Source organism: Solanum lycopersicum, chromosome 2, assembly GCF_036512215.1.
Source record: "Solanum lycopersicum chromosome 2, SLM_r2.1".
In the NCBI taxonomy this organism is placed as follows: Eukaryota; Viridiplantae; Streptophyta; class Magnoliopsida; order Solanales; family Solanaceae; genus Solanum; species Solanum lycopersicum.
Window position 1 is genome coordinate 44387546 of NC_090801.1, and position 16091 is coordinate 44403636.

At 36.0% G+C, this 16091-nt stretch overlaps 1 pseudogene; it reads right to left on the bottom strand.

The window, feature by feature from the left end:
* Positions 1–2578: 2578 nt before the first annotated feature.
* Positions 2579–4815, bottom strand: LOC101265493 (disease resistance protein Roq1-like; annotated as a pseudogene).
* Positions 4816–16091: the final 11276 nt, after the last annotated feature.

Genomic DNA, 16091 nt, shown 5'->3' on the forward strand with positions numbered 1-16091 from the left:
GTGGGGTACCCGGTTCTGTTCTCTCATGTCGAATGCCATATTTTGAGCAATATGCTTTAAACTCATTTGAAGTGTATTCACCTCTATTATCAGTTCGAAGACGCTTCAGTTTGCAATCTGTCTCCCTTTCAACCATTGCATGAAACTTCTGGAAGATACCGAACACCTCACTTTTGTGCTTCATCATATAAACCCAAGTTCTCCGAGTAGCATCATCAATAAAAGTAACAAAGTATTTGTTACCACCAAGTGATTCCACCTCTATGGGACCATACACATCAGAGAAAACCAACTCTAACTTCACTTTTTTTCTTGTAGATGTCCTCGGAAAAGAAACTCTGTGTTGCTTTCCTGCTAAACAATGATCACAAGGGTCAAGTGAAATAGTAACATCAGCAGGAATAAGAGATTTACCGGCCAACAACTTTATACCCTTCTCACTAACATGCCCCAATCTTCGATGCCATAAGTTAGGAGAAGTTTTCTCCTCAATAGCATTCAACTCACCACTACACACTTTCAAATGTGTCTTATACAAGGTACAACAAAGCTTGCCACGAGCAACAGTCAAGGAACCCTTAGACAATTTCCATTTACCCTCACCAAAAGTGTGCTTGTAACCCTCTTTATCAAGTACATTAGCAGACAATAAATTGAGGCGTAGATCTGGAATGTGGCGAACATCTCTCAACGTCAAATAGCACCCAACATTGGTTTGGACTCGAATATCTCCAATGCCAACAATACTTGCTGAGCTCTGGTTCCCCATCTTCACACTGCCAAAATCTCCAGCTCGGTAGTCAATAAAGTACTCCTTATTAGGAACACAATGATAGGAAGCTCCTGTATCAATAAGCCATTCAGTGTCAAAACTATCAACATGACAACACCCTCCAATAGCACATATCAAAAAAACATGATCATCAGAACTAGAAGTTGTAGCAGCTGTATTCTTGTCATCACCCTCTTTATGATGGTCATTTTTCTTATTTCGCTGGTCTCTTTTCAACTTGTAGCAAAACTTTTGAATGTGGCCTAACTTGCTACAATAGTGGCATATCGTAGGTTCTCTCCCATCCTTGGACTTTGACCTATACTTTGACTTGCCACGCCCTTTGGGACCTCTACTCTTGCTTCTTCCTCTATTCTCTACCACAAGTGCCTGCGAAATATCAACACCCATCTCCTTTCTTCTAAGCTCTTCATTGAACATGCTCTCTTTGATGACATCCAATGAAAGCGTACCATCTGGAGCTGAGTTGCTAATGGACACAACCAAAGTTTCCCAACTGTTTGGCAAAGAACTCAAGAGGAATAAAGCCTGCAACTCATCATCAAGGACAATTTTCATAACAGTCAACTTGTTAATAATATCTTGAAAGTCACTAAGATGCTCAGAAACAGACTTCCCTGGCTTCAACTTGAGATTAACAAGCCTCTTAATCAACGAGGCCTTGTTATGAGCGGTCTTCCTCTCATAAAGACCCTCCAATTTTCTCCATAGTTCAAGCGGCTCAGTCTCCTGGGATACATGATTGAATATGCTAATATCAATCCACTGTCTGATTGTCCCCAAGGTCTTTCTCTTCAGCTTTTCCCATTCTTTATCTGTCATCTTCTCTGGCTTAGTGGGCTGGACATCTTTCTTTGTTTTATCCACATCAATTGGGTCAAACAAATCCTTGCAATATAGCAAATCTTCCATCATCGGACGCCAAATGGAATAATTGGTTGATGTCAGTTTAACCATAGAGTTATTTCCATGCTCCATGTCTATGGTTTAACACTCCGCTCTGATACCAGATGTAGGGGGAGGCGCAAAACAACACAAGTAGGATACAACACCTACAAGGATCGACTTCAAGACAATCAACCAATTATACTTCACTCAATTTACCAAAAGAAATTCACCACTAAATTAACCAAGCTCAAATCAGCAACATATCAAAAAAATCACAAGCAAATATGAATAATAAATATGCAAGTGACACACGAGATTTATACGTGGAAAACCCCTTCGGTGTGAAGGATAAAAACCACGGGACTTGTAGGAGTCCACCCTTCTTCTTCTCTTATTATGCAAATTGAGGGTAAAGACACCCAAATCAGTCTACAAGGATGTCACAGCCCACCAACAACAACATACATAAGAGCCAACATAAAAGAGAAGAGAAATTGGGAAATATCACCCAAAAAATGCAGGTTACACCAGCTGCAATAACAGACGATCAAGAGCTTCGATTGACGATCTGAACCATCAAGATGTAGTGCTATATGTTGTGAACCAGGTGTGAAAATTTCAGAACAATCCAACGGTCGGATCTCCGGAAAACTGAAATTTTGTCAAGGCTGTCCAGAAAATCTGCACTCAAACCCTCTCTCAAAAATCTGCTTCTCTCTCTCTATCACACACCCTCTCAATTTTCTCTTTTCTTCACGTCAAAAAAAAAACCCCAGAAGAAAACAGCAGCTCCCAAAGATTTCTAGAAGAAGTCAACAAAGCCCAAAACATATGGGCCACACATCAATAAGTGATTGGGCTTTCACTTAAAAAAAATATAACAAATGGGCTGGACCCTTAACAGCAGGCAATATCAGGAAATAAGCTTTTGTCATGATCATCTTGTATAAAGGCAAACCTAATCTGAAATTTCTTGGATACTTGACTATTAGGAATTAACCCTAGTTTCCTCAGTGTACTTTCCCATACATCTAGACTTTTACCAGAGAGAGAAGAACCAAAAACTTGTAAAGCTAGAGGACATCCAATACAGTATTCTATAATCATTGTGAAGAACTTGGTGTAATGCTCGACTGGATGGCCTTGTCCGAATGCATGCCAACTAAATAGTTCAACATATTCATCTTTGTTCAGTTTTTGAACATCATCAATCAATTCAATTTCACAAGCCCTCAGCAACTCTATGTGCCTAGTTGTCACTATAATTTTACTACCTGAGTAAAAGCAATCTCGCATTACAACGATAGCAGATAACTGGTCCACTTCATCAATATCATCCAGCACAACAAGAACCCTCTTACCATAAACAACACTTTTTATCTGATTCGTTCCATCTTCAACACTGTGAATGTCAATTTCCTCCCATCGGTAGACTCGGAAAAATCTCTAACATTGTAGAGGAAGTTGCTTCTTTCAAACTTTCAAAGTTAGAGTTAAATGCATATTTGGCGATTGTTGTCTTTCCTATACCACCCATTCCACAAATTCCCCAAATACCAACATCGTCTGTTTTATGTTGCAACCACAAGCAAATATCGTTAAGCAAAAAATGTATACCAATTAGGTAAGGAGAAACACTGAGGATTGAACGGTTTACTTTATTTTCAGTAACTTTGACAAGTTTCTCTATAAATCTCAACTCATCAGTCCTATAATAAAGATCAAAGTGGAACAAACAAAAACGTAAATGTTGGTTAGTCATATGTGTTACGATTGACAAACAGAGTAACTATGCTTGATATTTATGAACTTCTACGCCTGATATTGATTTGGCTACTCTGACAATGAGTATTTACTCAAGCTTAGGTTTTGTATGTCTGTTTTCACTTAAGTGAGTAATGTTTTCAGTTATTGCACTATTTTGTTAAAGCAAGCATTGTGTTTTCATTGTTTGATGTTAGGCATGGCAAGCCTAATAATGGAAGTTCAATCGAAAGCCATCTACAAGGAAAAGTCAGCCATCTAAAGTTTTAACAAGAGATCATAGTTTTATTCAAAAGCAAAAGTCAAAGTCTCACTCCTGGTAAACTTCAACTTTTTGTTTGTTTCATCCAGAAGACGTATCCATACTTTCTATATGCTCGAATCTTATATGTTGTTCGTTTTTTGGCATCAACATGAACTAGGTAGATGAGAAAAATAGAAAAAATAAAGAGACGATAAAGGAATTTACTCTTGAGCTGAATTCTGTAAAACTATGTCACTACTACGTTGATCAGCCATTTCCCTGAGTGCTACTGTTATTTGAAGTTTTAATGATTTGACAAGACATAGGGACCTTATGAAAGTACATGGTTCTTAGCTCAAACTGTTTTTTGACTGCCAGCTGGATAAAGTACAAATAGTTGGTGCACCGGTTTCAACAGAGGCAGAAGCGTCAGAAGTGTCATAAATCTTAACCAATGGCATGGGTTTAAGGATAGTGACCTTTCTATACAAGGACAACATCTCCATACACTTCACTTAGTTTTTGCAACTTGAAAAAGCACATTCAAGAACTCGTGCAAAGTCTTAGAAAATCAAGAAGAATAAATATTACAAACAACTCAAGCTCAAGCGAACATAGTGTGTAGTTGTTTAGAAATACTTTCTTCCGATATTACATTGTGAACTGATCCTAAAACTATAAAGGTTTCAATGTGGTTTGATCGGGAAATTCTAAGTTAGTTAGTTAAACTAATTTAGTGGGCAACCTGTGTGTTGCTTAGAAAATTCTAAATCATTAGTAGTTTGAGGGTTTAGGGGCAGTCTGTAAGATTGCTTAGAAAATCCTAAGTTGTCTAGTGTGATAGCTTAGTGGATAGAGTAATATCTACTTAGGCTCATCAAGCAATAGAGTTATTGCTTGATAGTGAGATTAAAAACTTTTTCTCACATTTTGTGTAACCGGTTTCCTTTTGCTTGTGAAGATTAGTGAAACGTTTTGAAAATCCTGTGAGACGGGTTGTGGTTTTACTCCCTTGAGCAAGGAGGTTTCCACGTAAAACTCCTTGTGTCAGTAAAGTGCATTTACTTACAGCTATTACATTTTTGTATGTCAAGGGACCTGGTCCATTGACTTGTTGTGGACGCATATATTCTAACAAGTGGTATCACATTAGGTACTCTCAATCTAGTTAATACCAAGAGAGTGATTCCTATTCTAGAATGGCTGCTCCACTCAATCTGGAAGAGGGTCAGTCTTCAACTCGACCTCGTTGTTTCAATGGCCAATCTATAGCTGGTGGAAAGTTAGAATACATGATTTCCTTATGGCTGAAGACAGTGAACTGTGGGACATCGTCTTATATGGACCATTTGTTACAATATATGAAGAAAAAGATGGTGAAATCACTAGATTTGTTCCAAATCCCAGACATAAATACAATGAAGCTAACAAAAAGAAGATTGAAAAAGCCTACAAAGCAAAGAAGCTTCTTGTTTGTGGTACAGGTCCTGATGTGTTCAATCGTGTCTCAACTTGTAAATCAACAAAGGAAATTTGGGATTGCTTGAAAACATCTCATGAAGGAATTGAACAAGTAAAAGAGTAAAAGATTGATATGCTTATCTCTCAGTATGAAAATTTCAAAATGAGAGAAGGTGAAACCATTCTTGAGATGTTCACCAAACTGTCATCAATCACAAATGAGTTAGGAAGTCTTGGAGAACCCATCAGTATGAGCAAGAAGGTCAGGAAAGTTTTTCGAATCCTTCCCAAGTCCTGGGAAAGCAAGGTAGATATCATCACTAAAGCAAAGGATTTGAAGGTGTTGACAATGGATGCTCTTATTGGAAATCTCAAGACTCATGAGATAAGGAAGCCAAGAAGGATAAGTCTTTAATGTTGAAATGCAGGTCTAAAGAAGACTCCAGTGAATATGAGGATATGTCTTACCTCATCAAAAGATTTCAGAAGATTGTGAGGAAAAACAAGGGATTCATAAAGGGGAGCAAATGTTCCACGAACTGCAACTCTAAATGATACCTGCCACAAGTGCGGAAAGGCTGAACTTTTTATAAGAGATTGTCCATTACTCAAAGCTAAAAACAAAGAATATCAAAGACCAAGAGGTGAGAAAGAAAAGCACAGGGACTTGGTACTTGATAAAAATGATCGAAAAGCTGCAGCTGATTATATGGTCAAGAAAGATCTTGCTGCATGGGGAGATTCTTCGAGTGATTCAAAAGACTCTAATGAACCCAATGATGCATCAGTGGTAGTGGTTTATGATGAGGATAATATATTCAATGAAATTTTTGCTTTCATGGCTCAGTCAGATGATGAAGATGAAGAGGATAAGGTAACTCTTCTTAACTTTAAGCAAAATCTGAATACTTAATCTCTTAAAAGACTGAGAAATTAGAAAATGTTTTGATTGATTTTGTGATTGAGTTAACTTCTGAAAGAGATTCCATAAATTCTGAGTTTGAAAGTCTAAATGAAAACAGAGATAAAATGGGTGAGAAAATGTCACTAATTGTAAACAAAATGGCTGTTCTAAAATCTAAAAAACTATAACTCAAAAAACAATTGTATGTGATGACTGAGAAGTCTTAAAACAGAAAGGAAAGTCTACTAGTTTAGAGTTCAACTGGAAGAAAAACTGAGAACTACTGAGACAAACCTTGTTTTAGCTTTGGAAAAGAGCAATAGCCTAGAGAGAGATATTGCCATATTTAAGGGTGAACTTGCAAATTCCCTTAAATGGACAAAATCCCCTAAGCTACTTTCAAATGTGACAAATCAAAGCAACTATAATAAAAAGGGTTTAGGAAGCTTGAATATTACTCCTCCTTTTAACCTCACAGCAAATATGTATTCGTGTCTGATAATTTGTTGTGTCTTCACTGTGGTAGAAATGGGCATTTAAAAAGGGAATGTATAGCTTGGAGAGAGAGTCACATGAAAGATTCTTCAATTATACAAAAAAGAAAATGATTTCAACATGAGGATCTGGTCCTGCTCAAAGCTCTTGATAAAAAAAAATCTAAATTTACCTCACTGGCAAGAAACACCTTGATTAATCCTTTATCTGCCTTCTGGAATCTTGAATTGAAATGGATTCTCAAGTCTAATAAGTGATTCTTGCTGCAGGTGAGTGAGAGGAGTAGCAGTCAATGTTGGTACATGGATAGTGGATGCTCCAAACATATGACTGGAGATACAAAAAACTTCCTCTCGCTCAAGGCACTTCAAGGTGGAGGTGTCTCTTTTGGTGATGGAAAGAAGGGGTATATTTTAGGTGTTGGTAAAGTGGGTAAAACTCTTGAAGAATCCATTGATAATGTGTACCATGTCAATGGGTTAAAGTACAGTCTTCTCAGTGTGTCTCAAATTTGTGACAAGGGAAATGAAGTAATGTTTACATCTGAGAAGTGTACTGTAGTTAATCTGACTACAAAGAAATTGATTCTCACAGCTCAAAGATGTAAAAACATGTATGTGGCAAACTTAGAAACATCTCATGGAGATGATCTAACATTTCTAAGTGCTCAGAATGAAAATGCTGATATGTGGAATTGGAAACTAGGTCTTGTGAGCTCATCTTTATTGAATAAGTTGGTTTCTAAGGACCTGGTACTAGGTCTGCCAAAGCTAAAATTTTGTGAAAGTAAAATCTGTGAAGCGTGTGTAAAAGGAAAACAGATTAGAACGTCCTTCAAGTCAAATAAGATAGTGACCTCATCAAGAGTATTAGAGATGTTGCACATGGATTTATGTGGACCCTTGAAAGTTCAAAGTGGAAGTTGAAAAAAATACATTCTGGCGATAGTTGATGATTACTTAAGGTTCACTTGGACAAGGTTTTTAAGATCAAAGTCAGAAACACCAGATAAATTGATAGTGTTTTTTAAAATGATTCAAACAAAATTGAATCAAGTGATAGCTAGGATTAGGCTTGATAATGGAACTGAGTTTGAAAACTCAAAAATTGATCAATTATGTCTGAAAAACGGCATAAGCCACAACTTCTCATCTCCAAGAACTCCTCAGCAAAATGGAGTAGTGGAAAGGAAAAACAGAACCTTGGTAAACATTGCATGAACCATGATTATTGAGTCAAATCTTTCACAAAAATTTTGGGCTGAGGCAGTCAACACAGCATGCCATGTAACTAATAGATATTTGATAAGGTCATTGCTTAATAAGACTCCCTATGAACTACTCAACAACTAGAAACCTATGTTGAGCTATCTTAGTACATTTGGATGTAAGTGTTTTGTCTTAAACAATGGTAAAGATGATCTTGGAAAGTTTGATCCTAGAAGTGATGAAGGAGTTATTGTGGGATACTCTTCATCAAGTAAGGCATACAGAGTATTCAACAAGAGAACTCAATGTATTAAAGAAAGTGTCCATGTAGTTTTCGATGAAGATGACAATCTAAAACGGAAACCATCAAATGATGAAGATGAGTTAAATAAGTTGTTTCAAGCTCAGCAAACTGAAAGAAGTAAAGATGAGACGGGTGATCAGTTGAAGATTGACAATGCTGATCAAAGTTTATCTGAAAAGACTGATGAAGTTGATAATTATGAAGAGGAACCTGGTCCCATTCAGAATTCCAATGATATCACTCACTCTCCAGAAAATGAGGATTCTATCGATGAAAAGGGGGGCACTGATCAGTTACATCCATTGACATCAAGACCACGATGGAAACATAGTTCATCTCATCCACTTGATAATCTCATTTCACCTCTGAACTCTGGAATCCATACTAGATCAAAACAAGAAATCTAGTTGCATTTTCAGCTTTTATCTCATCAATTGAGCCTAATAATGTAAAAGAGGCTTTGTCTGATACAGACTAGGTTAACTCAATGCAAGAAGAAATACATCAGTTTGAGAGAAGCAAAGTATGGTACCTGGTCCCACGACCTGCTGACAGAACACTTATAGGAACTAGGTGGGTGTTCAAAAATAAGCTTGATGAAAATGGTGGGATTACAAGGAACAAATCCAGATTATTTGTTCAAGGATATAATCAAGAAGAGAGCATATACTATGATGAAACCTTTGCACCAGTTGTAAGAATGGAGGATATCAAAATTCTTATAGCCTTTTCTGCTTTCATGGGTTTCAAGTTGTATCAAATAGATGTCAAAAGTGCGTTCCTAAATGGAGACTTAAAGGAAGAGGTGTTTGTTAAACAACCTCATGATTTTGAAGATGTTGAGCTACCAAATCATGTGTTCAAATTAAGTAAGGCCTTGTATGGGTTAAAAATAAGCTCCCAGAGCTTGGTATGAAAGATTGTCAAAATTCCTGTAGAAAAATGGCTTCAAAAGGGGGAAATTGACAATACCTTGTTCTTAATGAAAAGAGAACAGGAACAACTTATCATACAGGTATATGTGTATGACATAATCTTTGGAGCTACATCGGGGCACTTGTGTGAAGAATTTTCATCATTAATGAGAAAGGAGTTTGAGATGAGCATTATGGGTGAACTGACTTTCTTTTTGGGGCTAAAAATTATGCAATCATCAGAGGGAATCTCAATCAGTCAGGAGAAGTATACAAAGGAGTTGCTGAAGAAATTTAACATGTTTGTTTCAAAACCTATAGATACTCTTATGGGAACAAATTTCAAGCTTGTAGCAGATGAAGTTGATCCTCTTGTGAATCAAACCGTGTAAAGGGGAATTATTGGATCCTTGTTGTATCTGATTGCTAGCATACTTGACATCGTATATAATGTTGGAATGTGTGCTAGATTCCAAGCATGTCTCGAGATTAAACTGCAAAACGGATTCTGAGATACTTGAAGAAAACAGAGGACCTAGTCCTTTTCTCTCCAGCTGGTGACTCTTTTGACCTTGTAGGCTTTGCAGATGCTGATTTTGAAGGATATCAAGTAGACAGGAAGAGCACTTCAGGGATGACACATTTCCTTGGATCCTCTCTTATTTCTTGGCGAACGAAGAAACAGAATTCAGTGGCTCTTTCAAAAGCTGAAGCCGAATATGTAGCAGCAGCTGCATGTTGTTCACAACTGTTGTGGATTAAGCAACATTTAGAGGAATTCGGCGTAAGAATCAAGTCAATAACTCTTATATGTGATAATACAAGTGATGTCAGTATGGGAAAGAATCATGTTCATCATAAGATAACCAAGCACATTGATATGAGTCATCATTTCCTGAGAGATAATGTTGAAAAAAGGAAATATTATGCTGATCTACTGCCCAAAAGAGGAACAAATTGCAGACATCTTCACCAAGGCTCTCATCAAAGATCAGTTTGAAAGTAACAGGTTGAAGTTGGGCATGCTGAATTCAAATTGATCTCAAAGTTATTCAAGCATGAAATTTCCTTGGTGGCTAAAACTTGTAGTGCATGTATCCTCTTTATTAATAATAATATGTCTTAGTAAGATCAATGTTGTACCTATTACAGGTATACATTCATAAAAGATAGGCAAAAGCAAAAACATGGCCGGAACCATTCAGGAATGGTGCTTAAGTTAAATTAAGGGTTTTTGGTCCCTACAAAGGTTAGTTTTCTTTACATTAATTTTAAACTGGCTTAAAGAGACAGTTTATATTACCACGTGTCAGTTATCGGTCATTCTGACCGTTAAACCCATCACTTAAACTCCAAGCGACGCATCAAATCATAGGGACTGACACTGTTTCACTTCTTTTTATACATCCCCTCTCTTTCCAAAAACTCTTCATACTTGTTTGTAGTTTCTCTTCTGAAAACCCTAAAATACTCTCTCTCTCTCTCTCTCTCTCTCTCACTCTCTCTCTTCTCTCTGTTGTTGCTCTTTACTCTTCTTCTCTCCTTGACTGATAAACATGTCGGAACCATCATCCTTATCAAAGAAGATGCTCGCATCTCTAAGTGAGATTGACCCAGTATCTTTATACACTCCATCATCTTCAGGGTCCAAATCCAAAGTTCCAACAACCTCTAAAATCATCCTTCTTTAGATAATCCTCAAAACCCTTTTCATTCTATCGATCTAAACAGTCCTAGTCTTCCTCTTGGACCTGGTCCCTATCAATAAATGCTTTCAGATACCATTTTTGAGGGAGACTTACCAGAGAGCAAGACATCCGAGTCAAAATATCTTGATTGGGAGTGAAGAATTGGGTATTCAGAGTCTAACTTTAATGAGAGAAGAAGAAAGACTAGAGGAATGTGAAACCCCCCCTGAATGACGACATCACAGAAACCCAAGCTGTTTTTGACAAAACTCCAGATTTTGGGAGATATTATTCCTCCGACTCTTCTGACACAGAGGGTGATAATCGTCCTATTCGGTGGTTGCTGCAGAAGAGAGATGAGAATGTCTTTAATAAGAAAAGGAAAAGGTAGTTGAAGGTGATTCCATACGAACACCGTTTACTAGATCCGACTCGAAGAAAATACCGGTTGATGCTATGAAAGCTAGTGCAAAATCCACAGCCAGAAATCGAAGTGTAAGAACCTTCCGAATGTCAAAATTCCAAATGTTTTCGTCTGCTGTGGTGGAAGTGTCTGGAGGAGAGTCTGATGGGGGATCTGGTAAGAAAAATTCAGGAAAAATGACACAAAGTGTACAAAAGAAGTCTGAAAACACAAAACCCGCAAAGGTGGCAGTGAAAGAGAAAAGGAAGAGAAAGACATCTGCAACAGGAACTAAGATGTCTGAACAGGGACCTAGTCCTTAGGTGCATATGGATGAAGGGTTAGTCAACAAGCAAGAAATCGTTCATAATTTGAGTAAGCAAACTGTCATGGCTGGAAGGGTGTTTGACATGAACATTGTTAATCAACCTCGAATGGACTCTCTTCATGATATTGTAGAGATTCAATCAGGGATGCATTTATTTGATTTTATGTCTTCCGTTCTTTATGAGGAAGAGGTATGTGAATTCTATTACAATATTTCATTTCAGGAAGATGGTAGTATACATACCAGAGTGAAAAACATTATTGTTCATCTTGATGAAGACCTACGGGGAACAATTCTTGGAGTACCTCGAAGAGGTATCAGGTTCGTAGTTGGAAAGGTTTGTTCGGTGGATTTTGTAAAGATTTGTTCTAAGCTTCCTACTACCCGATGTGCTGGACTATTCAAGAAATTGTGAAGAGTGAATACCAGTTGGTATTTGAGTTTGTCAACAAAACCCTCTTTCCAAGAACTTAAAGGAGGACTTCAGCAACTTATGTTGATTTGTTTATCATGGAGTCATTGTGCAAATTTGAATCTCTTGATCTTCCAGGACTTATCCTCGAACACATGTGCAAAACTGTCATTGAGCGAAATGGAAAACATGGTATGGGTTATGGATACTTTTTAATTGAAGTATTCAAACACTTTAACATTCCGCTTGGTGTTGGAAAAGTTGGTACTGTGAAGCAATCTTTCTCCGAGTCTACTATGGTTGAATGTGAATGTATAGAAGGGAAGGGAAATCATAAGAACAAAGTGGCTCAACTTAATGAAGACCAAGATCAACTGAAGCATGAAGTGGAAGAGATGACTATGAGGTTGAGTAGTAAGGATGAAGAAATTGCTATTCTTAAGGTCAAGCTACTCAAGGCGCAGACTAAGGGATCAGGTACCTCTGTAGTTCAAGAACTGAAGCAGGTTAATGCAGATTTGAAGGCCAAGATTGTTGTTTTACAAGAGAAAGTAATCAAGGCAATGATAATGTTAATGCTCGACTTACTCTTATCATTCAGTCCCTTTCCCATCAGCCTCCCCTTCATAGTCCATCCTATCATATCCCTCTATGTCTTTTGTATGGCTTATCTACCAAGTCTTTTGAATCCTAGTTTAATTTTAATGTTTTGAATGGTACTTCTGGATTGCTATTAATCTTATTCCTCTTTTGTTCTGGTTGCACTCTTTTATGCTTGATTGCCTAAAGTCTATGATCTTACCTGACTGTATTATTGATAATATGGTTTACTGTGACTCCTTTTTTACGATGCCAAAGGGGGGAATATTATGTGTGGGTGATTCAGGGGGAATGGTGAAATATGTGCTTCAAGGGGAACAACATTGGTGTGTTGGTGTGTGTTACAGCTGGTCTCTGGTTTTGTGGTCTCTGGTTTTGTGAGTTTTCTTCATTTCAGGTGTATGGACAAGAAATTCATGGGGAACAATAAAAAGTGTGATAGTGTGTGGTGTTGTCTTGAAGTCTGGAGTATAGTTTGTCATCATCAAAAAGGGGGAAATGTTATTTGAAGTTTTGATGATTTGACAAAACACAGGGACCTTATGAAGGTACCAATTCTCAGCTCAAACTGTTTTTTGACTGCCAGTTAGAAAAAGTACAAATAGTTGATACACAGGTTCCAACAACAACAGAAGCGTCAGAAATCTTAACCAATTCATGAGTTTAAGGATAGTGACATTTCTATACAAGGACAACATCTCCATAAACTTCACTTAATTTTTGCAACTTGAAAAAGCATATTCAAGAACTCTTGCAAAGGCTTAAAAAATCAAGAAGAAGAAATATTCTAACCAACTCAAGCTCAAGTGAACATAGTGTGTAGTTGTTTAGAAATATTTTCTTCCGATCTTACATTCTGAGTTGATCCTAAAACTATAAAGGACTCAGTATGGTTTGATATGGAAATTCTAAGTTAGTTAGTTAAACTAATTTAGTGGGCAACCTGTGTGTTGCTTAGAAAATTTTAAATCATTAGTAGGTTGATGGTTTAGTGGGCAGTCTGTAAAATTGCTTAGAAAATCCTAAGTTGTCTAGTGTGATAGCTTAGTGGGTAGAGTAATATCTACTTAGGCTCATCAAGCAATAGAGCTATTGCTTGATAGTGAGATTAAAAACTTTTTCTCACATTTTGTGTAACCGGTTTCCTTTTGCTTGTGAAGATTAGTGAAACGATTTTGAAAATCCTGTGATATAGGTCGTGGTTTTACTCCCTTGAGCAAGGAGGTTTCCACGTAAAACTCCTTGTGTCATTAAACTGCATTTACTTACAGCTATTATATTTTTGTATGTCAAGGAGCCTGGTCCATTGACTTGTTGTGGATGCAAAGAGTTTAATAGCTGCCCTCCACCGTTTGATCTTCTCGATCCACTCCTCTTTACCTTCATCAGATAGTTCCACTATTCGTTTTTCATAACTAGCAAATGCAGCAGCAAAGCTCCCCATTTGCTTTCCAACATCGAGCAGATCCACATAGTAGAAAATTGGCAATATAGCATGTCCTCTTTTCCTCTTATTTCCAAGAATCATGACCAGCTCATCAAGGCACCAACTAAACATTGCATAATTTTTTTGACAAGACGAAAATTGAACTCTTTGAGCTATGAATTGCTTTGTCCAGTTCAGATTTAATATCTTCCCCTCTTTCAATTTCATTATCATCTCTGAATGTTTGATAACCCTCATCCATTAAAGCTTTGTAAAGCTGATCTGTGAAAGTCTTACGAGTATCCTCACCTCTAAAACTCATAAACACATCGTAATACATCTGGACCTGAAATTTGAGGCTTCCTCAACTCTCAAAGCTTCCATTTCAGTCTTGCTGAAAAAAGACTCTCTTTTACAAACTCTGAAAATGTGAAAGTTAAATTTCATTGAGCACTAGTCCAAAAAGTTATTGGAATGCAACATATTAAAATCTAAAAGTTACGAATAAAATATTGATAGGGGTCCACAGAATTCCAACAAAATAAGTAGCAAGTTGACTTGAAAAGGATTAAACTAATGTGAATTATGTCATACATCATGGAAAGCAAATGGATTTAAAAAGAAAAAAGACTGTCTGCAAAACAGCACGATCATGACTTTCTTCTTTAAGGCTTACAGATTCGAGTCCAAACCAAACAAAAATGATTGTATAGTCATGTGTTGAATGAATCTTGCAAGAGAACGACACCTTCTCTTTTTGTATGTATTCCTCAAACATTGAAGGTAGATTTATATAGAGAAATTTGTTTGTTTTATTAATATATAATCCATGAAATGTGAGTTTATCATTGCTAGCTACAAGCTCATGTTAACAAGTACACCCTCAAGTTACTTGACGATTTTCATCCAAAAGTTTTTTTGGTATTTCTAAAGGGGCAATTGAAATATGCCAAGTGTAAATGACAATATTTCGTTCTTGAATAATAATAAAGTAATAATATTTTATTTCAATAATCCTCTAATTCTTCTACACACGATAGTCAATTCAAGAGTGGAGTGGAATATAATTTTCATTGTTAGCCCAATCCAGATCAATTCAAGTAATATTTGGGTGGTTCAATAATATGCTTAACTAAATTTATTTTGACTCGCTCAAATTAAATTCAATCTGTCAATTCTAATTAATGATATCTTTTTTAAAGAAATGAACTTTTTTGAATTCGGGAGGGTTCCTCAATTAAACCCTTATATGTGTAATTGAGGAGTAAAAGAGTTCAATCCTTCTCTCTCTTTCTTTGATTGAACTAAAAACTTTTTTGTCATGAACTTGGTTCACATGGGAAGTACTTGATTACAAGCTGATATACAAATTTAGTCAAGGATTGAAGTTTTGAAGTTAAGTTATTTGCAAGTTGCTTATTCATTGACAAGTTTATGCAATAAATCTCTTTCTCAAGCTAGGTAGTAAAGTCTTACTTGACACCTCTCTTTATTCAGGATTTTATTTATTTATTTTGTCAATTTTTTAAATTTTTCTCATAATTTATTCTTTACAAAAAATAAAACAATAGGTAAATTTAAATTTTTTCTTTCTTCATTATTATTATTACACTATTTATATTTTCCTCCATTTCCTTCTTTATTTTCTGTTTTTTTTTTCACCAAAATAATTGTGCTTTTAATTTCTCCTTTTCCTTCTTTATTTTACGTTTTTTTTTCTGACTAAAATAATTGTGCTTTTAAAATTTTCAGAAAAATACCTACACACTTAGATTTTTTCTTTCCTCGTTAATATTATACTATTTATATCTTTTCAATGTTCCTTCTTTTAATTTCTTTATTTAATTTAAAAATATCTGTTTATAATAATAAAGTTGAATACAAAAACGATGATGTTACGCTTTCGAAGAAATTGAATTCTATTTATCTTTTTTGGATGACTTGGCGCCAAGTCCTATTTGTCTTTTTGGAATTTATTTTGGCATTTTAAATTTTAAAAAACATAAAATTTTACTTCAATATTCTACCAAACATTAAAGTGCCATTTTTAATTTCTATCGTCAAAAAAGCTGTTAATATTTTTTCCTAAAATGGAGATTTATAGAATTTTGAAAGTCGCTATATTTACTTTGTTTCATTATTAATGTTACTCTTTCCTTTTCTATAATATATTTATTAATTTTGTCTTATACGCTTCATTTATCATATTTATATCATTTTCTTAAATCACTTCATTTTCTTTATTTTATTTTTGTTATT